The sequence below is a fragment of the Macrotis lagotis genome, chromosome 1, assembly GCF_037893015.1.
Source record: "Macrotis lagotis isolate mMagLag1 chromosome 1, bilby.v1.9.chrom.fasta, whole genome shotgun sequence".
In the NCBI taxonomy this organism is placed as follows: domain Eukaryota; kingdom Metazoa; phylum Chordata; class Mammalia; order Peramelemorphia; family Peramelidae; genus Macrotis; species Macrotis lagotis.
The window spans coordinates 425,645,118-425,668,158 of NC_133658.1; the positions used below are offsets into that span (position 1 = coordinate 425,645,118).

General features: G+C 35.9%; 1 protein-coding gene and 1 pseudogene across 3 annotated transcripts in view; one reads left to right on the forward strand and one right to left on the reverse strand.

The window, feature by feature from the left end:
• The window catches only part of WDR25 (WD repeat domain 25), a 304,935-nt gene that overhangs the window by 84,864 nt on the left and 197,030 nt on the right, over positions 1-23,041 (forward strand). The gene's annotated exons all lie outside the window — the stretch shown is intronic.
• On the reverse strand, positions 2,105-3,092 carry LOC141506367 (interferon-stimulated 20 kDa exonuclease-like 2 pseudogene; annotated as a pseudogene).

Below are 23,041 nucleotides of genomic sequence, written 5' to 3' on the forward strand. Positions count from 1 at the left end.
GGATTTGAACCCAGGTACTCCTGACTCCAGGGCCGGTGCTTTATCTACTACGCCACCTAGCTGCCCCTAATTCTCCTTAAATTAATCTTCTTATTTAGTACCACACCAATTAGACTACCAAAGATTATTTAATAGGGCTCAAAAATAATAGAATTACCTTTCAAGTATTAAAAGGGGAGGGGGGACAGAGACATGGAAGGCGAGAAAAAGGGGAACTAACAAAAGGGAGGGAGGGGAAAAGGGAAAAAATGAAAGGGAAAGAAAGGGGAGAGGGTGGATATAGGAGGGCAAACACTGAAGGGGGTGGTATTTAGAAACAAAATACTAGGGAATATGGATAAAGGGGAAAAAAGGGGAAAAATACAAAGAGAGGGAAGATAGCATGGAGGCAATAAAGAGTTAGTAATTATAACTTTGATTGTGAATGGGATGAACTCTCCCTTAAAACATAAGCAAATAGCAGAGTGGATTAAAAACCAGAATCCTACAATATGCTGCTTATAAGAAACTCATTTGCAGCAAAGAGATACAATTAGAGTAAAGGTAAAAGGTTGGAGCAAAATATATTTTGCTTCAGCTGAAGTGAAAAAAGCAAGGGGTGGCAATCCTTATCTCAGACAAAGCAGCTGCAAAAATAGCATTAAAAGAGATAAGGGGGGTGGCTAGGTGGCGTAGTGGATAAAGCACCGGCCTTGGAGTCAGGAGTACCTGGGTTCAAGACGCTTAATAATTACCTAGCTGTGTGGCCTTGGGCAAGCCACTTAACCCCATTTTCCTTGCAAAAACCTAAAAAAAAGAAGAGAGAGATAAGGAAGGAAACTATATCCTCCTAAAAGGTACCATAGATAATAAAGTGATTTCAATACTGAATATATATGCACCCAATAGGATAGCATCCAGATTCATAGAGGAGAAGCTGAAAGAACTACAGGAAGACATAGACAATAAAACTCTACTAGTGGGAGACTTAACCTCCCACTCTCAAATTTAGATAAATTGAATAATAAAATAAACAAGGAAGAAGTTAAGGAGGTAGATAGATTGTTAGAAAAACTAGTTATGATAAACTTATGGAGGAAATTGAATGGGGATAGAAAGGAATATACCTTTTTCTCTGCAGTATATGACACTTATACAAAAATTGACTAAGGACTAGGGCATAAAAACCTAATGATCAACTGCAGAAAAGCAGAAATAGTGAATACATCTTTCTCAGATCACAATGCAATAAAAATCATATTCAATATTGGGCCAGGGAAATATAGACCCAGAACTAATTGGAAACTGAATAACCTCATTTTATTTTATTTTATTTGTTTTACGTTGTCCTAAATCTGTTTAATAAGTAGCAAAAAACAATACTTCCTCTATAAAAGTTTGCTTTGAGAGTTTACAAGGCAGTAACTTGGGCGTTTAGAGGCTTCACTTAAAATGAAGGAGGGAGCATTGAAAACAAATACTTTCTCAACAGGCACTTGGGACTCAAATAAATAACTCTTTCCCCTTAGGAAAGAGGATATTTGAAAAAAATGTAACCATGAAAAAGTTGATTTTCTTGCTTCTCACTACCCAGGGGAAAAAACAGGGAATCAACAGATCATCAGAGGTGGCTCCTCCAGTTAGCAAGGATGGGAAGAAGATGATCCTGGGCTAAAAGTAGTACTGGCTGATGGTACTTTGGGACAAAAGTACTTAATCACAGCCATAATGTTTTAGGGAAGATCTAGGGAAGCTATATATCTCATCACTGTCCTGTTAGCTTTCCTGGAGCAAGGCATGCTGAGACTTGTGACCAGCTTAAAACACCAATGTTAAGGGGTGGGTAGCTTGCAAGGCTGGCTGTCAAGGTAGAGAGTTTCCCCTTACCCCACCCCTTCGCTGGGACTGAGAGGGGAAATACTCTAGACAAGTAGAACACAACACCTGTGATAAAAATTTCAATAGTCTATAGTCGGAGAGATTGGGTCTGGGGTAGACTCACTTCCCAAGAGCTCCAGCCTAAGTCTTGAGCTGGTCAGATAGTCTGTTTCGTTGGGGTAGCTGTTGACCCTCGGTCTGATGCCCTCTCTCTGCAATAACTACCAGTCCCACAAATCTTCCTCCCTTATTCTTGAGAGGAAGGAGACCGGGCCAGCTGTTGCTCCCACTCAACTTCCATCAACTTGTAGAGGTCCATAGTTGCCTTGGCATCTTCAACTGAGGAATGTCCGCTCTTCCCTACCTAGATGTCCTGATGGAGCAGCTGCTTGGTCAAATGCTTCAAAGAGACTGACTCATTCTCAGGGAAGCCAGCCTGGGAATTAAGGATAGGAATTCTGGAAGTGTCTCGGGTAAGGGGTTTGGGGTGAAAGTAATGAAGAGCTTTGAAGTCATTGTGTATGGCATGGCCCACTACAGTCTTGCCAAGGAAAATCTTCAAGATATCTTTCCGGGCCACCTTGAAAGGGGTGGCATTAATCATATGCTCCTTCTTAATGCTGCTCCACTTGGTCCAGTAGTCCACAATTTTGCAGGGAGGACAAATGTATTCATCATATAGTACATTGCCATTATAATTTACAATGCTACATGGGGCCAAAGAACTGATATGGCCTTTAGGCCCTGTGCCCACCATCTCACAGTCAAGAACCACCATCTTCTTGCTGCAACCCTTCTCTGAAGCAGCTAGGAGGGTTTGGGTAGGTGGAAGGGGGGCTGAGGCCACTCTGGAACTCTGACAGGAGATCTACCCTAGATGACAAAGACACTGAACTGGTCTTCCTTGAAAGGAGCAGGTGTCAACCAAGATACCTTTGACCTTCCTACTCAAAGACTTCTCAATTCCATTCTTCTGACTGGGTGTCTCTCCTATAGGTTCAGGGAGGAGATGAAGTTTCTATTTACTATTTGTGCTAAGAGTCCCCCCCTTTATTGTGGAGTTTAGAATGCCCTGATATAGAAGGCCCATTGGAGATCTGCATCTGTTTCTGCTTAAGGTTCCTCTGTATCCTTCTTTGTTGTTGGATGAAACGCTGATGCCTGTGGTTCCCCTCAGTTGCCTTATTTGGAGGAGGACAATTCCCAAAGTCCAAATTGAGAATCGGTGTAGACATGGTCAATAAAGTTTGGAGAGAAGAGTGACCAGAAGGGATAAAACTTCAGAGAGTAGTGGTTTTTAAAAACAGAGAAGCTTGGGACTTATTCACAGCCACAGACCAGAGATCCACATGTTGAAGTGTGTAGCATATCCTCCTCTCTGAATAACCTCATTTTAAAGAATGAGTGGATCAAACAACAAAGTATAGAAAGAATTAATTATTTTATCCTAGATAATGACAATAATGAAACAACATACCAAAGCCTATGGGATTCACTCAAAGTGACTGTCAGGGGATGCTGTCAGGGGATATATTATATCTTTAAATGCTTACATGAATAAATTAGAGAAAGAGGAAATAAGTGAACTACATGTGCAACTAAAAAATAGAGAAAGAACAAATTAAAAATGCCCAATCAAATACCAAATTAGAAATTCTAAAAATAAAAGGAGAAATTAATAAAATCAAAAGCAAAAAAACTATTGAATTAATAAATAAAACCAAGAGTTGGTTTTATGAAAAAGCCAATAAAATTGATAAACCTCTGGTCGATTTGATTTAAAAAAATAAAGAAGAAAACTAAATTGCTAGTATCATAAATGAAAAAGGTGAACTCGTCACCATTGAGGAGAAAATTAAAGTAATAATTCAGAATTATTTTGCCCAATTCTGTGCCAATAAATTTGGCAATCTATGTGAAATGGATGAATATTTACAAAAATGTTTCCCAGCTTAAATGAAAAGGAGATTAAGTACCTAAACAACCTATCTCAGAAAAAGAAATCCAACAAGCCATCATTGAACTCCCTAAGCAAAAATCTCCAGGGCCTGATGGATTCACAAGTGAATTCTACCAAACATTTAAGGAACAGTTGGTTCCTATTCTATATAAACTCTTTGGAAAAATAAGGGAAGACAGAACTCTGCCTGATTCTTTCTATGAAACCAATATGGTGCTGATACCTAAACCAGGAAGAGTTAAAAACAGAGAAAGAAAATTATAGACCTATCTTCCTGATGAATATAGATGTAAAAATCTTTAAAAAAATCTTTGCAAAATGATTACAACAAGTTATCACTAGGATAATAAATTTTGACCAAGTAGGATTCATCCCAGGAATGCAGGGTTGGTTCATTCATTAATAATTTCAACAACAAATCCATCAGAACTTATATAATTATATCAATAGATGCTGAAAAAGCTTTTGACAAAATACAGCACCCATTCCTGCTAAAAACACTAGAGAGTGTAGGAATAAATGGACTGTTCCTTAGAATAATAAGCAGTATCTATCTGAAACCATCAACAAGCATTATATTCAATGGGGAGAGGCTAGAGTCATTCCCAATAAGATCAGGGGTGAAACAAGGATGCCCATTATCACCACTACTATTCAATATTGTATTAGAAATGTTAGCTTCAGGGGCGGCTAGGTGGCACAGTGGATAAAGCACCAGCCCTGACCTCAGGAGTACCTGGGTTCAAATTTGGTCTTAGACACTTAATAATTACCTAGCTGTGTGGCCTTGGGCAAGCCACTTAACCCCATTTGCCTTGCAAAAACCTAAAAAAAATGTTAGCTTCAGCAATTAGAGGAGAAAAACAAATTGAGGGAATTAGAATTGGGAAGGTAGAGACAAAACTCTCACTCTTTGCAGATGACATGGTGGTATACCTGGAGAATCCCAAGAAATCATCCAAAAAAACTACTAGAAGCAATGAACAATTTTAGCAGAGTTGCAGGATATAAACTAAACCCTCATAAATTCTCAACTTTTCTATATATGACTTGCAAGATACAGCCAGAAGAGCTAGAAAGAGAAATCCCATTCGAAGTAACCTCAGATAATATAAAATACTCGAGAGTCTATTTGCCAAGGCAGACACAGTAACTTTTTGAAAACAATTATAAAACACTTCTCACACAAATAAGATTTAAATAACTGGGCAAATATCAACTGCTAATGGATGGGTCGAGCTAATATAATAAAAATGACAATTCTACCAAAACTAAACTACCTGTTTAGTGTCCTACCAATCAAAATTCCAAAAAATTACTTTAATGAGTTAGAAAAAGTTGTAAGTAAATTCATATGGCAAAATAAAAAGTCAAGAATTTCCAGAGATTTAATGAAAAAAAGTGCAAAAGAAGGTGGCTTAGCCCTAACTGATCTAAAATTATAGTATAAAGCATCAGTTATCAGAACAGTCTGGTATTGGTTAAGAAATAGTGATGGACCAGTGGAATAGACTAGGTGCAATAGTAGGAAACTATTACAGTAATCTGCTGTTTGATAAACCCAAAGAGTCCAGCTATTGGCTAAAAATTCTTCGATAAAAACTGCTGGGAAAATTGGAAGTTAGTATGGAAGAAACTTAGATTAGACCAATACCTCATACCCTATACCAAGATAAGATCCAAATGGATACAGAATTTAGACATAAAAAACAATGCTATAAGCAAACTGGAAGATCAAGGAGTAGTTTACCTATCAGATTTATGGAAAGGGAAGCAGTTTATGACTAAGGAAGACTTGGAGAACATCACTAAAAACAAACTAGATGATTTCCATTACATTAAATTAAAAAGGTTTTGCACAGACAAAACCACTGCAACCAAGATCAAAAGAAATGTAGTAAACTGGGAGACAATCTTTACAACTAATGTTTCTGACAAAGGACTCATTTCTAAAATATACAGAGAACTAAGTCAAATTAAAAAAAAAGCCATTCTCCAGTTTACAAATGGTCAAGGGATATGCAAAAGCAATTTACAGATGAGAATATCAAAGCAATCCATAGTCATATGAAAAATTGCTCTAAATCATTACTTATTAGAGAAATGCAAATTATAACTTCTCTGAGGTGCCACCTCACACCTCACAGACTGACCAATATGACCAGAAAGGATGATGATCATTGTTGGAAGGGTTGTGGGAAATCTGGGACATTATTACTTTGTTTGTGGAGCTGTGAACTCATCCAACCTTTCTGGAGAGAAATTTGGAACTACAGTCAAAGGGCAACAAAAATGTGCATACTCTTTGATCCAGCAATACCACTACTGGGTCTATACCCTGAAGAGATGATGAAAAAGGGTAAAAACATCAGTTGTACAAAAATGCTCATAGCAGCCCTGTTTGTGGTGGCAAAGAATTGGAAATCAAGTAAATATCCTTCAGTTGGGGAGTGGCTTAGCAAACTGTGGTATATGTATGTCATGGAACACTACTGTTCTATTAGAAACCAGGAGGGATGGGAACTTAGGGAAACCTGGAGGGATCTGCCTGAACTGATGCTGAGTGAGATGAGCAGAACCAGAAAAAACACTGTACATCCTAAAAACAACATGGGGGTGATGATCAACTTTGATGGACTCACTTATTCCATCAGTGCAGCAGTCAGGGACAATTTGGAACTGTGTGCAATGGAGAATACCATCTGTATCCAGAGAAAGAACTGGGCAATTTGAACAAGAACCAAGGACTATTAACTTTAATTTAATTTTATTGTCTGCTTTTGTTATCTCTTATACTTTTCTATTTCTTCCTTATGATTTCTTCCTTATATGATTTCTCTCTCATCACATTCAATTTGGATCAATGTATACCATGGAAATAATGTAAAGACTGGCAAATTGCCTTCTGTTGGGGTTGGGGGGAGGGAGTAAGATTAGGGAAAAAATTGTAAAACTCAAAATAAATAAAATCTTTTAAAAAAAAGAAAACCTGAAAAAAATAGAATTTATTGAGAAAAACACAAAAGGTCTAGAATATCAAGAATATCGATAAAAGTACGAAGGAAGTTGACCTAGTAATACTAGATCTCAAACTGCATTATAAATTGGAAATTATTAACATAATTTTGTACTTATAATTTGACTAAGGAAAAAGAATGGTAGATCAGTGGCATAGATTAAGAACAAATATATTATAATGAACATCCATAATAATCTTAAATCAAGAAATCCACATTTTTTAAACAAAAGCTCATAGATTAACAAAAATTGCTGGAAAATTGGTAAAAAAAACTTAGCTCTTCTCAGTAATACACTGATCCAAAATTAGAAAACAATATGGTAGAAAATAGATATAAATCATTACCTAAGCAAATTAGTACAGCATGGAATAGTTTATCTGTCAGATTTGGAGGGAAGAATTTAGGACACTAATGCGTTGTTGGTAGAGTTATGAACTAATCCAAACATTCTCGAAAGCAATTTGGAAATACACTCAAAGACCTAATAAACTGTCTGTATTCCAAAGAGGCCATAAAAAAGGGAAAAGTACCGATATGTATAGCAGCTCTTTTTGTAGTGGCTAAGAATTGAAATTGAGGGATGCCCAACAATTGGGGACTGAAAAATTTGTATTATAAGATTATAAAGGAATATTATTGTGCTATAAGAATGATTAGCAGGCATATTTCAGAAAAATCTGGAAAGACTTTATAATCTGATAAAAATGAAATGAATAGAACCAGGAGATGGTTGAATATCATAATAACATTATTGTCTGATGAATGAATTTTGAATGATTTAGCTCTTCTCAACAGTACAGTGATCCAAAACAATCCCAAAGGACTCATGATGAAAAAATGCTGTTATCTATATACAGATTAAAACATTTTTTCACTTTCTTTCTTCTGTTATTTGAATCCTCTTGTACAAAACTAATATGAAAATGTTTTATATGATTGCACATGTATAACCTCTACTAGATTGTTTGCTATCTTTGGGAGGGGAGAGGGAGGGGAAGAAGAGGGACAGAATTTGAATCTTAAAACTTAAAGAATGTAAAAAAATATTATTTTAAAAATATAAATTAGCTTTCATAGTATTGTCATTTTTATTATACTGGCACAGACAAACCATGAACATTGAATATTCCTCCTGCTTTTTAAATTGTTTTTTGTTTCTTTAAGGAGCACTTGTTACTGAATCTGTATGAGTATTTTATGTGATCTGCTATCTAATCATGAACAATTTTTTTTTGTGTTATAGTTATTGTGAATGTGGTTTTCATTTCTATTATTGCTTAATAATTGGATTTTGGATAGTTGGATTTTTGAAAGAAAGAAAAGTTTTTATTGTTGTTTTGTGTGTGTGTGTGTGTGTGTGTGTGTGTGTGTGTGTGTGTGTGTGTATGTGTACATTTTATTTGTAGCCTGCCATTTTTGCTAAGGTTATTCATTTTTCCCAATTGGTATCTTTGCTGATTTCTTGGGATTTTCTAACTAAACCATCATGGAATCAGCATACTATCCCTCATATTTATCAGTAAATTGGATAAACACATATATGACATGCATGTCAAATTTGGAAATGACACAAAATTGGATGGATGACTAGATCCCTCCATATTCTTATCCACATTGAATGACAGATCCTAAAAGATCTTGACAGGCTATATAGTTTTGGAATCATTCTGATAAGATGAAATTATGTGAGAATAAATGTAAAATTTTATACTTAAGTTCAATATAGTCAGCTTTACTAGTACAAGATAGGGAAGAAATGGTTAGAAAGAAGTTTAACTGGAAAATATCTGAGGATTTCAGTATATTTCAAGCTTAATGTGAGTCATCAGAATTTTGCAGTTAAAATTAAAATCTTATTGAACTTCATTGAGAGAAGGATAGTTACAAGGATAGGAAGATTAGTCCTACTGTACTCTGCTTTCATCAGATCTTTTTTTTTGGATTTTGTGTTCAGTTGTGTATGTCATAATTTAAGGATATTGATAAAGTTGAGGAGGTTGATCAGGATGGTGAAGAACCTATGCCCATGGGGAACAGTTGAAGTAACTGGAGATATTTTTTTAGCCCTTAGAGGAGAAGACTTGGGGCATGTCATAGCAGTAATAGACGGACTGGCATATGTGGGAAGAATTAGACATTTGTTTTGGCCTTAGAGTGCTGAAGTAGGAGCAATGGGTGGGAAGTTTCTAAGACACCATTCTAATCTTAATGTTATAGGGGAAATTTCTTAACCTTTGATCTGTCCAAAACAGTGGGTTCCTCCTCCTTGGAGGTCTCCAAGCAGACACTTGATGACCAGACATTGGATATTATAGTAGGGATTCCTTTTACGTGTGGTGTAGACATGACCTGTTAAGTTCTTTTCAGATTAATTTCTTTGTAAAGTGAATTCAACAGGCAGAAATTATGGAGCCTTGCACTATTGGGAACATCTTAAGTAAATGAATGGAAGCATCAGAATTCTGTTGATGTTGAGCAAAGAGGTGTCCTGTTTGATTAAATCAGAGAGGGTATAGAGGAGAACAACATAACAGAAAGATGGTACCAGATTGTGAAGGGTCTTGAATATCAATCAAGCAGAAGGCTGAACTTGGTTCAGAAGGCAATGGGCAACCAGCCAAGATTTTTGAGCAGAACAGTTACCCTAACAGAATTATACATATGAATAAAACACTTTGACAGTAGTAGAAAGGTAGACTGGAGTGAAGAGAGAAGTGGAAAGACTTGATTTTTTGATAATCCAGGTAGATAATTATTTTATTCAGTCTTAAAGTTGAAATAAAAAATTTAATTTCTTTTTCCAGCATTTTTACACAGCCACATCATTGACATTTGTAAAAAAAAATTAGTCAATTTGTCTCTGGAAAATAAATTTATAATCCCTTCAGATTCACTCAATTTTCAAAATAGAGCACAAAAGAAGAATCTCACGATATAAATAACCATTCCTGGTTTAAATGAGGAGACTTCATTGCTAAAGTCTGATTGTAGTGTTGAGAAATAACATATCACATACAAATGAATCCTGATTTCCAAGTCAGGAACTCCAGTTCTAATACAAATAAGGAATTTTAGGCTTCTTATTGAAGAGAAAGAGAAGATAATGTTCTCAAACAAATTGCAGTCTTCCTGTTCAGACCAAATTAGGTTAAATTTAGAGGAGCACAATTTAGGGGGACAAAATTTAGAAATTCATAATAAAGGTCTTTTTCAATCTGAAATGCCTTTCGAATTTGATGAGAGAATGCACCAGGTTAGATTTGTTCATTATGATAACTGGACTTTTGAATTTGGGATACTAGAAACACAAGTAACATCTTTTTTTTTTTTTTAGTTTGTTTTTTAGATTTTTGCAAGGCAATGGGGTTAAGTGGCTTGCCCAAGGCCACAGAGCTAGGTAATTATTAAGTGTCTGAGTTCGGATGTGAGCTCAGGTACTCCTGATTCCAGGGCCAGTGCTCTATCCACTGGGCCACCTAGCCACCCCAGACCCTAACATTTTAATAGCAAATGTTGGTAGCCACAGTAATTTTATGGAGCTCCACCCATTATAGCAGCCCATGATAGACATTGACACCATAGACAATTGTTTCACTGAGTGGACGTTAAAAACCAGGCTAGAGAAGTAAATTGACATTCTTTTCCATTACCTTTGTTTTGATAATGATAATTAAGCAGCTCTTTGAATGAAACCTGCATGAGGCTTATTTCTACAAGGAGTTCTCAAATTTAAATGATTCCTATTTATAGGGAGGTGATTGAATAAGTGAAATTTCCTTGTTACACAGTATGTGCTTAAAGAAAAAGAATTATTTTTTCCATTGCTTAATCATATGTATGATCCACTAATGTCTCGTTCAAAAGACATAGAGATGACCCTGAAGTTTCAAAGACTATGCCAGAAGAACTAAGCTGCAGTGATTATACATATGAATAAAACACTTTGACAGTAGTAGAAAGGTAGATTGGAGTGAAGAGAGAAGTGGAAAGACTTGATTTTTTGATAATCCAGGTAGATATTTATTTTATTCAGTCTTAAAGTTGAAATAAATCATTTAATTTCTTGAAAAACTTTTAAAGTTTGGGAATCAGTGTTTTACATGCATATGTCATCTAAGGGCAAGTCTATTCAAGCTGGTAGAGCTTTTCATGAAAGATTGCCTCACAAGAACCCATACATTTATATTTTTATATTAGAATAAGGCTGTTTTTTTTTTTTTAGATTTTTGCAAGGCAGATTGGGTTAAGTGGCTTGCCCAAGGCCACCCAGCTATATAATTATTAAGTGGCTGAGGCTAGATTTGAACTCAGGTACTCCTGACTCCAGGGCTGGTGCTCTATCCACTCTATCCACCTAGCCGCCCCCAAAAGCCTACTTTCTTTCAATTGAATGGATATAATATTCCACCTCCAGATTCTGTCCTCTGGGAGTAACTTTCTTACTCTATCAATCACCACTAATAAATATAGGTGATTTTAAGCCATTGTCCTGGATCCTCATTACCTCACTGATCAGGATGCAGTGTGATACTGATAATGATGAACAAAGTATGAAATTCCCTTGACAAGCCCTACAAAGTTGTAAAGTTGCTTTATCCTAACTACTTTGCTCTTTGGGCACTTCATTGAGGGTGGTATATTTATTCATGACCAGTTCATATAGCCAAATTATATCCTTAGATTTGTTTTTTAAAAGGTAGAACATGGTCAGAGAGACTAAGAAAACTAGAATAGGGGAATAGACAGAATTTATTTTAAAGCACACAAAATCATCCCATGTAGGGAAGTCTTTTTATTCTTAGGACCTTTCCATGTACCCCTGGATCAAGCATCTTATGGCAGATGAAGATAATATGATAAGAAGTTTTAGCTAAGCTCCAAGACCCAGCAGAGAAATTAAGAGACTGAGCCCTAAGTTCACCTCATAGGCCCCATGTATAGAGGTTTCTGTGCTAGGTATTATATTCTATTGAATATACTTTGGCATATTAATTAGTATTTCATTATGTAATTTGGTTCATATGAGTGGATCGTTATACCATTATTCTTATTAGATGTTTTGGTGTATTGTTATTACCTTATTTGACAGGGGTCTCCTTGTTCTTGATATAGACTAGTCCTTGAGTAAGATAGGCACTGTTCATCATTAGGCCCATACAAATCTTTCTATTTTGGTAAGACTGGGTATTCTGCTAATGAGATCGATCATTACTTTAGCCTCAGAAATTGATGCTAGATGATATTTCCAAAAAAATTTTCACCATCAAAGTTATTCAAATAATTTTCTATTGACTTTATATGCAAATCTATATATGTAAATATATGTATCTCTTTGTAAGCTTTTAAGTCTCATGTATTTTTTTTTTTTTAGGTTTTTGCAAGGCAAACGGGGTTAAGTGGCTTGCCCAAGGCCACACAGCTAGGTAATTATTAAGTGTCTGAGATCGGATTTGAACCCAGGTACTCCTGACTCCAGGGCCAGTACTTTATCCACTACACCACGTAGCCGCCCTCATAAAGGATGTTTTAAAAAGTGAACGTAGTATGCTTTGCTCTTCATTCAGACTTCATAGTTTTTTCTCTGGATGAGGATGACATTTTCTTTAATGGATCTCTCAGGATTGACCTTGATCACTGATCTACTGAGAGGAGTTGTGTCCATCATAGTTGATCATCTTGTAGTGTTGCTGTTAATGTGTAAAATGTTCTTCTGGATCTGCCCACTTCACTCTGCATCAGTTCATGCAGCTCTTTCTAGGCTTTTCTGAAGAATGACCACTCATGATTCCTTTTTTTTTTTTAAGTTTTTTTATTTTGCAAGGCAAATGGGGTTAAGCCCAATGCCACACAGCTAGGTAATTATTATGTGTCTGAGGCCAGATTTGAACTCACTGCGCCACCTAGCTGCCCCCACTCATGATTTCTTAAAGAGCAATAGTACTCCATCACATTCGTATACTGCCTTTGTTCAACTATTCCCCAATTGATGAACATCTCCTCAAGTTCTAATTCTTTGCCTCTTCAAAAAGAGTTGCTACAAATATTTTTGTACATGTGAGAATATTCCCCTTTCTTATCATACTCTTTGGGTTATAGATCTAGTAGTGGTATTGCTGGATCAGAGGATATGCATAATTTTATTTCCTTGTAGGCATAGTTCCAAATAAAAAAAAATTTTAGCAGTAATATAATTGGAATAAATGAATCACCTTTAGAGATGACTTTAAGGATTCTATCACTCCCAGTATTATTAAACATAACAAATGAAATTAAGATTAAAAGATATTATGGGGGCAGTTAGATCCATAGTAATAGTGCTATAAAAGAATGATGTTATAAAGGGTATTCATGATTTTATAGTTGTATGTAGTCTTTAACACAAACAGGTGTTCAGTTCATTTTTTGTGGAATTAACTTGAATTGAAAATTGAGTTTAGAAGGAAAGGACCCAGAGAGTACCAGTGGCTTACACATGTTTACAAAGTGAATTCCTATATAAACACCTGATAGAGTTGACAGCAGACAAAACACCTGTGTGACTTGAAAACAGGTGTTAAGGTTCCTTGCCCAAATCATAAAATATTAGCAACCATAAGAGTCATTAGAGATCAACAGTGTAGTCCCCTCATTTTACAGATAAGAAATTTGAATTTTGAGAATCTAAGTACCTTGTATAAGATTCCATGTTAAATGAATAGTGAGAACTTGGGTCTCAGCACTTCATGCTTCTCAATATGAGCAGCATTCTTCCAGAATAATATTAAAGACTAAACACATTACCAGACTGGTAATTGACTTTATCTTGACATTTTGGTATTACATGACAAATGTAGTTTTGCCTCTGATTAGGAAAGCATTGTGACCATTCTGTGTGGGAGGATACTTTGAAATGACAACTTTCATTAAGAAATTACTTTCTTAGTCTTGTAGTTTTGCAGAACCAATGTTTGTGTACCTATTTACTCGTTATGACTGATAAGAACATCAGATAATTAAAATAGTTTTCATTTGACTTAATGCCAATAAGTATAGTAGGAGATCACCAGGAGAGAAACTTAGCATTTGAATCTGGAACAAATAGTGGCAATGTGTTTAATTGAAACCTCCAAAGAATATTTTTCTTGACAGTTCTGTACAAGGTGTTATATTTGCATAAGCATTAAGGTATAGCTGGGCTCTTGTATGCATCATTTTAATATGCATTATTTGGTTAAAAAATAAATACTATTTAACTCTTATTTTTCTTTATAGATCAGTCCTTAAATATGAATAGTCTCTGGCTCAGTAGCTCTCATAGATAGGAGTACAAATTAAGTTTTCTTAAATTATAGAACCGTAAAAGTTATGGGACTATATATATTATGGTATGTCTTTGATGTTACTATTTTCGGCATCTTCATTTTCTTGTTATATTTTAGGAAGTCACATGAAATTTGATTTTGTAGTGAAAACCATTATTTTTTTTACTAAGTTAAAGTTTTAATACAAAGAATATATCAGCCCTGGGTGATACAGTGAAATGGCAAGTTTTGTTTTCTCGTCATGTATCTTTCTTAAGTATCTCATTGTGGGCTATTGGTGACTTCAAAGGTCTCAAAGTCAGTGAAGTACAAGCTTTGGTTGACCACCTCAAACCTCAGAGTCTTTGGGACAGATGCTTTAGTATCAATGGTCAAATCTTAATGCAGAGAATTATGAATGTAGCTTTAATGATGTTAAAATCTTGTTAATTGTAGAAGGCTGTTTGCTCTAGAGATGTAAGTGACCCTGATGATTGTATCCTGTCTCCCCTTGACCATTGTTGTTTGGATCCTGTCTCCTGTTTTCCACGTCACCTAACCTTGACCATAGATGCTGGTGTGACAGGAAATGACATGTTGAACTTGAGGGTTGTGCACCTTGGGACACAGTACATAGTTTGCCATTGGAAGATACCTGACCCAAGGTGCAAGACCACTCCCCAAGCAGCACTCCTTGTCCAACCTACTACAGAAAAGTATTTAACAGGACGTGCTGCTGCTTCTTGCTTCTTCTTCTTCTTGGACTCTAACTTCCATACATCAGGATGGGTTTTTCTCACACTCTTTCTTAGAGCACATGGAGCACCATAGGTCTCCCCATGCCAATGTGGCCAAACTAAGCCAAGACTCATGTCTGCCTGCTGTTTTCTCTGAGTCAGAATCTAAAAAGATCTTGACAGGCCAGTCCTCTCTCTGGCTCAGTCAGCTCTATCTTTATCCCTGCTTCTCTTTATCTCCCTCTGTCTCTGTTTACCATGCAACTGTGCCTAGCCTTTTGTTATTCACCTTATCCTAAAGTGCTTGTTGACCCTTTGGGAGGAAAAGTTTTTTTTAAACTAATTTACTTTGCTATATTTGTAATAAAATCTAGAGCAGTTTTAAAATCCTAAAGGGAGCATTCGAATTCTTTTGCTTTTCAATGACCTTAGATCCTCTGTCTTCTATCACTATATCTCAGTGGCAGCAGCCTGCTCATGCCTCATCAGTAGGTTATAGACCACTAACTTAAGAATTTTCTTGGCCATAGCACTTCATGAATATGTCATTTAAGGTTTGAATAGGGTTGTGAGCAGCACTGGTGAAAGGAGTATCCATACTTTAAAAATAATAGATAGTTAAAGTAAAGAATGAGTGGAATGGATGTAAATACTGGAAGGGACTCTATAGGTTCATACCCCTTATTTTGCAGATGGATAAATTGAGACTAAGAGAAATGACTCTAGGGTCAACTATTCTATTAACTAATTGATGAAACTGAATAATAGATGGTAAAATAATATTTGTGTGAATAGAAAACAAGTTTTGTGATACTTTTTTTTGACAAATATTAAGCTTTCACTGTAGGAGTTGATAGAATTCTACAATTCAGTTAGAAGAGACCCCCAGAAATCATGTAGTATAATCCACACCTGAAAGAGAAATCCTTTTTTTTTTTTATAACATCTCCAATTTCCCCTTGAAGGCTATAAGTAACTAGCTACTTTCAGACATACTCTATGATACATCTAGAGAGTTCTAATTGTTAGACATATTCTATGTTACTTTTAGAGAGTTCTAATTGTTAGAAATAATGTCTTTATAATTAATTGCAATTTGTCTCCTTAAATACTCCTGGTTCCTAATGCTGGCCTATGGTGACAAACAGAGCTCACTCTTTCTTTCGTAGGAATGTTTTGTTAAAGAACAGAGGGATCCTTGTGAAAGGTCATAAAGGAGTTCAGACTCCCTGAAATAAACTTTGTTATTGTTATTCAGTTTCATCTGACTTTTTTGTGATCCCATCTGCATTTTCTTGCCAAAGATATTGGAATGATTTGCTATTATCCTTCTCTAGGTCATTTTCCAGATGAGGAAAATGAGACAGATAGGGTTAAATGACTTGCTCAGAATCACCCAGTTAATGTCTGAGACCAGAGTTGAAATTGGGTCTTCCTGACTTTCAGCCCATCTCTGTGCCACATAGCTGTGATATATACTCTAGTAAAAGTCTGAGAAAGATATTAGATAAAATAATGATTAAGATTTCCAAAGAGTAATAAAAGTCTATTCAGACTGTACAGACAGGCAGCTGGAAACCCGTGGGCCTTGAAAGATTGGTCCATTCAGGGAAGCTAAATGTAAAGTTAAACCAGCATCAAGCTTGTCAGCTTTCTGACTAGGGATGTTGGAAGAGGCTGAAATTTACCATAGGGAAATTTAGAACTGGTAGAAGAGCTAGATCCAAATATCCAAAATCACTAAGGGCAAGATGTCTGATTAGAATGAGATCCCTGGAGAAATACCTCTCCAATTTGTGCAAGATGCATAGCTGGGAAGATTAGCTAACATACCAGAAAATAGAGTCAGAATCTAAAAAAGATCTTGACAGGCGAAAATACTAGGTTGAATTTAATAAGATGAAATTTAATAAGGATAAATATTAAATCTTCTACTTGGGCTTAAAAAGTCCACTTCATAAGGGAGGGAGATGTGGTGATAGCAGTTAGCTTAAAAAAAGAATGAATTTTTAGTGGACTTTAATCTGAATATTAATAAATAGTATCATATCTGAGCCAAAAAAGGTAATTTGAGCTTTCCATATTGGGAGGCATTGTTCCTAAAACCAGGGAGATGACATTCCTATTGTATTCTGTTCTGATCCTAACACATCTGGAGCATTATGTTCAGTTTGAGGTTCATTTTAAGAAGGACGTTGATTAGCTGAGGAGGGAAATGAGATTGGTAAAGACCTTGTGGTCATTCCATAGAAGCAAATGTCAAAGGAACTGGAACTGTACAGCATGGGGAAGAGAGGACTCGTGTGTGTGTGTGTGTGTGTGTGTGTGTGTGTGTGTGTGTGTGTGTATACACATGATAATGTCTTCTACTTTTTGAAGGACTGTCATGTTTTCATTAACTTCAGAGGGCATAACAAATCAAAACTGTATGGAGGTTGCAAAGAAAGAAATTTAGTCTTGGGTAAGAAAAATTTTCCTAATAGAGTTATCCTGAAGTGTAATGGACAACAGTGGAGCATAGATTTAGAGATAGAAGTGAACTAAGAAGTCATCTATTCCAGCATCCTCTTTTTTATATATGAGGAGGCCAAGCCCAGAGAGGTTTAGTAATTTGTTCACCTTGCCACAGGTAATGAGTAGCAGGACTAGGATCAGAACACAGGTCCTTTGACTCCATAATCAATATTTGTTCTACTCTACTACACTGAGTTGGTAAACTTAAATTTCTAATGCAGGCTTATGTTATTAGCTGTGTGAGTAGGGGACTTGAACTTTGTGATTGAGCCTCAATATTTCCTCTTTTTAAAGAAAGGAATAAAAACAGTTGTACCAAGTGCTTTCTTCTGGTTTCTCTTTTTTCCTTTCTGACTTCTCAATATTCTTTTGGGAATTTCATCTGGGTCATGCCTGGCATAGGTACTGCCGAAAGGTAAGTCCTGGGCCTTCTCTCTCTATCTATACTGTCTCACTTGGTAATCTCACCAGCTCCCATTGATTTAATTATCATCTTTATTCAGATGATTCTTAGATCTATAGGTAGATAAAAACTTAGATTTATTTAGCCCTAATCTATCTTCTCAGCTCCAGTCTTAGATAACCACCTGTGCATTAGATATCTTGAAACTCCACATATCTAAAACTGAATTCATTACTTCTTTTCCCAAAACCTCCTTTTTAGTCATTAGTGATGCCATAATCATCTATCTAGTTATTCAGGCTTATGGTTTAAGTGTGATTTTTAACTAAAGGACTGACTCTCTCTCCCTTTCCCTCTGTCTCTCTCCACCCCACTTCTGTCTTCCTCTCTCTCTCCTCTCTCCCTCCCTCTGTCTCTGTCTTTATTACATGCAACACACACATACATCATACATACACACAGACACACCCTAACTCTGTTGCCAAATTTAGTTGAATTGTATGGGCTCCCTTTCTCCTTTGATATTGGTTCTACCTTGGTGCAGGCCTTCTTCACCTGAAACTCATGTATTAGCTTAATAGTTGGCCTCCATTCCTTAATTCTCTATTTCAATCTGTCCCCTTTGCTTCCTAAAGCAGAAGTCTAACCATGTAATTTCTATATTCAATAAACTATGCTGGTTCCCCATTAACTCTGGGATCAAATAAATCCACTTTCTAGTCTTACATTTATTTATATACATATATGTATGTATGTAATTGAAATTAAAATAAATATTCATGCATTTTTTTTGCTTGTCTCCAACTCCTTAACCCTTTAGGTTTTTCTTGATAATGATAATGGACTATTTTGCCAGTTCCTTCTCTAGCTCATTTTAAAGATGAAGAAACTGAGGTAAAAATAGAGTTAAGTGATTTGCCTAGGGTTACATAGCTGGTAGGTATCTAAAGCCAGCTTTGTACATAGGGAGAGGAGTCTTCCTCACAGGCCCAGTACTCTATCCACTTTGTAGCTGTTGTGTGTGTGTGTGTGTGTGTGTGTGTGTGTTCTTTTTTTTTTCTACATTTGTAAACTCAGGGTTTAGCACAGGGTCTGGTATATAGTAAATGTTTAATCAGGGTTTGTTGAATTGTCTTGCTACCAAGCTACTTCACTAGTTTGTTGGGAAGAGAATGCTTTGTGCAATGGAGAGAATGATGAATTTTTAAGTCAGAGGACTGATTTTCACCTACTGGTTGAATGATCTTAAGAACCCTGACTTCCCCTGGACCTTAACCTCTTCCTCTGTGAAGTGAGGTAGTTGGATTAGTTGACCTCCAAGGTTTTTTCAACTCTAATTCTGTGATCCTGTGAACATAAACAAAATATTAGAGGTTATTATTAAGAAAGAAAAGATTTTCTTTTCCATCTAGCTTCTTTTGCTGTTCTCTCTTTAAGGATGACTTTTCATTCTAGATTCCTTTTTTCAGTGAATGGATCGCATGCTATGTCATGCCTACTTTACAAGTAGCACATTGTGAATTGTATGCTATTGGGCTAAATAGGAAAACTGAGAACAATGTTAATGTTTCATAACTTCTCTTATTAGTTCAGGGTATCTGCCAGAGTGAATGGTTAAAAGAAAACAAATCACTTGCAAAAGCACAGTAATGTAAAGAAGGTGTCATAAACTAATTGTTACTATATTATCAACTATAAGAATCAACTCCTTTTATTATTTACAGAGAACTTATTGCTGTAGTATTAAGATTTTTTTTAAATGGAAACTACAAAAGGGAACTTTGCAAATGCATATATGTCAAAAATTACAATAGGATGTCATACCAGTTTGTTCTAGATTGTGTTATAAATTGGACCCAAAGACTCCCTCTCTTCTCCTCTCTACCCCCCATTCCCACTTGTTATGCACTTTAATTGGGAAGCATCCTTAATCTTCCATTAAGACCTGCATGTGAGGACTTCTGGGGCAGAGCCAAGATGGCAGCATGAAACTAACATGCTCCTGGAGCTTTTCCCTATCAAAGATAAATGAAGCCTCTATTCTGACATTCCCACTACAGATCCCACCAAGAAAAAGAGAAGATTCAAAGAAGTTTTCAATATCATGGAGGATCTTAAGTGAAGATCCATCTCTTTTAGGGGAAAGGGAAAGTAAAGTCCAGGAGGTGGGAGAGTGGGAAAACCTAGCAGGAGACTTTTAGCCACAGTAATCCAGGTCCTGACAACCTAACAATAGCAGAGGTCCCAGGAGCTAGATAGCAAGCCATTAGGGAAGACTCCAGCCCTAAACAAAGTCTGAACCCTGAAAACCCTGGGGTAAAAGAGAGGACTGGGTTGGGAACAAACTACTGTTAGTCAGAACATAAAGGAGGATAAAAACTTGTGCAAAGGCAAGGCCTGGACTACGTAGACAACATCTTGGCCAACAATAAGCAAGGGATCAGACCCCAGCTCCAGCAAAATAAAAACTTGAATCTGTACTCCCAATACCCCAGGAGCAGAGCTAAAACAACAAAGATGAATAAAAAAGATAAAAGAACGCTCACTATAAAAAACTACTTTACAGACAAAGATGACAGCAATGCCATGTCTGAAGAAGAAAGCAGTGATACTACCCTTCACGGGGGAAGTATCAAAATAGTCTATAAATTGGACTCAAATACAAATGTCCAGGGAAGAGCTCAAAAAAGAATTTAAAGGGGCGGCTAGGTGGCTTAGTGGATAAAGCACTGGCCCTGGAGTCAGGAGTACTTAGGTTCAAATCCAGTCTCAGACACTTAATAATTACCTAGCTGTGTAGCCTTGGGCAAGCTACTTAACCCCATTTGCCTTGCAAAAACCTAAAAAAAAAGAATTTAAAAACCAAAGAAGAGAGGAAGAAGAAAAATGGAAAAAAGAAATAAAAGTCATGAAGGAAAATTATGAAAAGTTGATCAAAGAAATCAACTCCATTAAAAGTAAAAATAACCAACTGGAAAAGGAAGCACAGAATCTAGTTGAAGAAAATAAACTCCTAAAATATTGGAATTGGACAAATAGAAAGCAATGAATCTACAAGACTACAAGATTTCATCAAACAAAATAAAAAGACTGAAAAAGTCCAAGAAAATGTAAAGTACCTTTTAAGTAAAACAAATGACGCTGGAAAATAGATCCAGGAGAGACTACTGGAAAGCCTGGACCAATAAAAGAACCTGGAAAACATCATGCAGAAAATTAAGGAAAACTGCCCAAATCTACTAGAACAAGATAGCAATTGAAAGAATCTACAGAACCCCTCCAGAAAGAAACCTCAGGATAAAAATGCCAAGGGCTACAATAGCCAAATTCAAGGAGAAAATATTGCAAGCAGCAAAAAGAAAGCAATTCAAATATAAAGGAAACACAATCAGACTCACATAGGACCTATCAGCCTCAACACTGGAGGATCAGAAGGACTAGAATAACATATATAGGAGAGCAAAGGACTTGGGTTTATAACCCATAATATATACCCTGCAAAATCCAGCATATATACACACACACACACACACACATATATATATATATATATATGTATATGTATATATATATATATACATATACATATATATATATATATATGTATATGTATACTGTCAGGGAAAAAGATTGATGCTAAACAAAATAGAGGACTTCCAGAATTTCCTGACACAAAGATCAAAACTGAACAGAGAATTCAATTGCCAAATACACAGTGCAAGACTTTCATAAAAAAAAAAAATAAATGAAAAGGGGAAGGAAAAAACAAAACAAAACAATGTTGATCAAGACTATCAAATTGTATACAGCCTTAAAAGGGAAGATATAATACTTCTAATTCATTAGAACCTTACTTCTCTAAGGATAATTAGAGAGTAGAATATAATTGAAGAAAATGAATCTAAAGGATATGGGTATAATTGGATCTTATCTTTCCTTTGTAGAGGTCCAATATCACATCACTATGTTTGAGATACAAAGCCCTGAAGAAAAGCAAGGGTTTTAATTTTAACTTAAGTGTCTCATTATGCTTTGACTCACTTTAATCGTAGGGTGCTTATCATCTTGTTTAAAGAGGGCGTCATAAACTTCGAGGACCTGAGTCAGTGTCTTTGTAACTTATAATCATTTGTAAGGTTCTCCAGAGCCTCCCAGTACTTAGAACCCTTAAAGTATCAGAAACTGCAAGGACTTGAGTCAGTTTCTCTGTAACCTATAATCATTTGTAAGCTTCTCAGATGAGACCTCCAGAGCCTCCCAGTACTTAGGAGATTTTTAAGATTATAGTTAATTAGATCAAAGTTTGATTTAAGGGGTGCTTCACTTAACAATGGGTTAAATACTTTGGGGGGGAGGTAAAGTATGTAAGAAAAGTGGCCTGGGTGGAGAAGGCACAAATAGTTCTAGAAATGATATGACTTTGGATGATACTTTGGCTGTCAGGTACTTGAAAAGGGTGAGGTAAAAAATGATTATATGCAATTTGAGTCAATGTTGCTTATTGAGCAATCAAGTAAACAATCTGTGATGCTATCTTGATAACAACAGGAGCTTATCAAGCAATCAAATAATCAAACTGTGATTGATGATACCTGATTAATAATATTAGTGATAAATAACACCAAGGGAAGAGGCACAAAGATTTGTAATTTTAGAGGAAAAGAATGGGGACTGTGAATACTGAATAAATTCTATTCAATAGATTTAGCCTAGTGAGGGAATAAAATACATTCCCACTTGAGTTTAAAGATCTAACTTAATCTACAGGGAAGGGGGGGGACTAAGAAAGGGAAAGGTAAGGGAAGAAGGGACTGATAAAAGGGAAAGAAAGTTATAAGTGAAAATAAACTGGAAGTTAATTTTTTAACAGAAAAGTCAAAGGGGAAAGGTAGTAAAATTTTAGTGAGGAGGAATAAGAGAAAAGGAAAGAGATAAATATAAATGGAGAAAGATAGCATGGAGGGAAATACAGAATTAGTCATCTTAATTGTAAATATGAATGAGATGAACTGTCCCATAAAATGGAAGCGGATAGCAGAATGGATTAAAAACCAGAATCCTACAATATGTTGTTTACAAGAAACACATTTGAAGCAGAGAGATACACACAGGGTAAAGATAAAAGGTTGGAGCAAAATATATTATACCTCAGTTGAAGTAAAAAAAATCTGGGGTAGCAATCCTAATCTCAGAGAAAGTAAAAGCAAAAATCAATCTCATTAAAAGGGATAAGGAAGGAAACTACATCTTCTTAAAAGACACCATTGGTA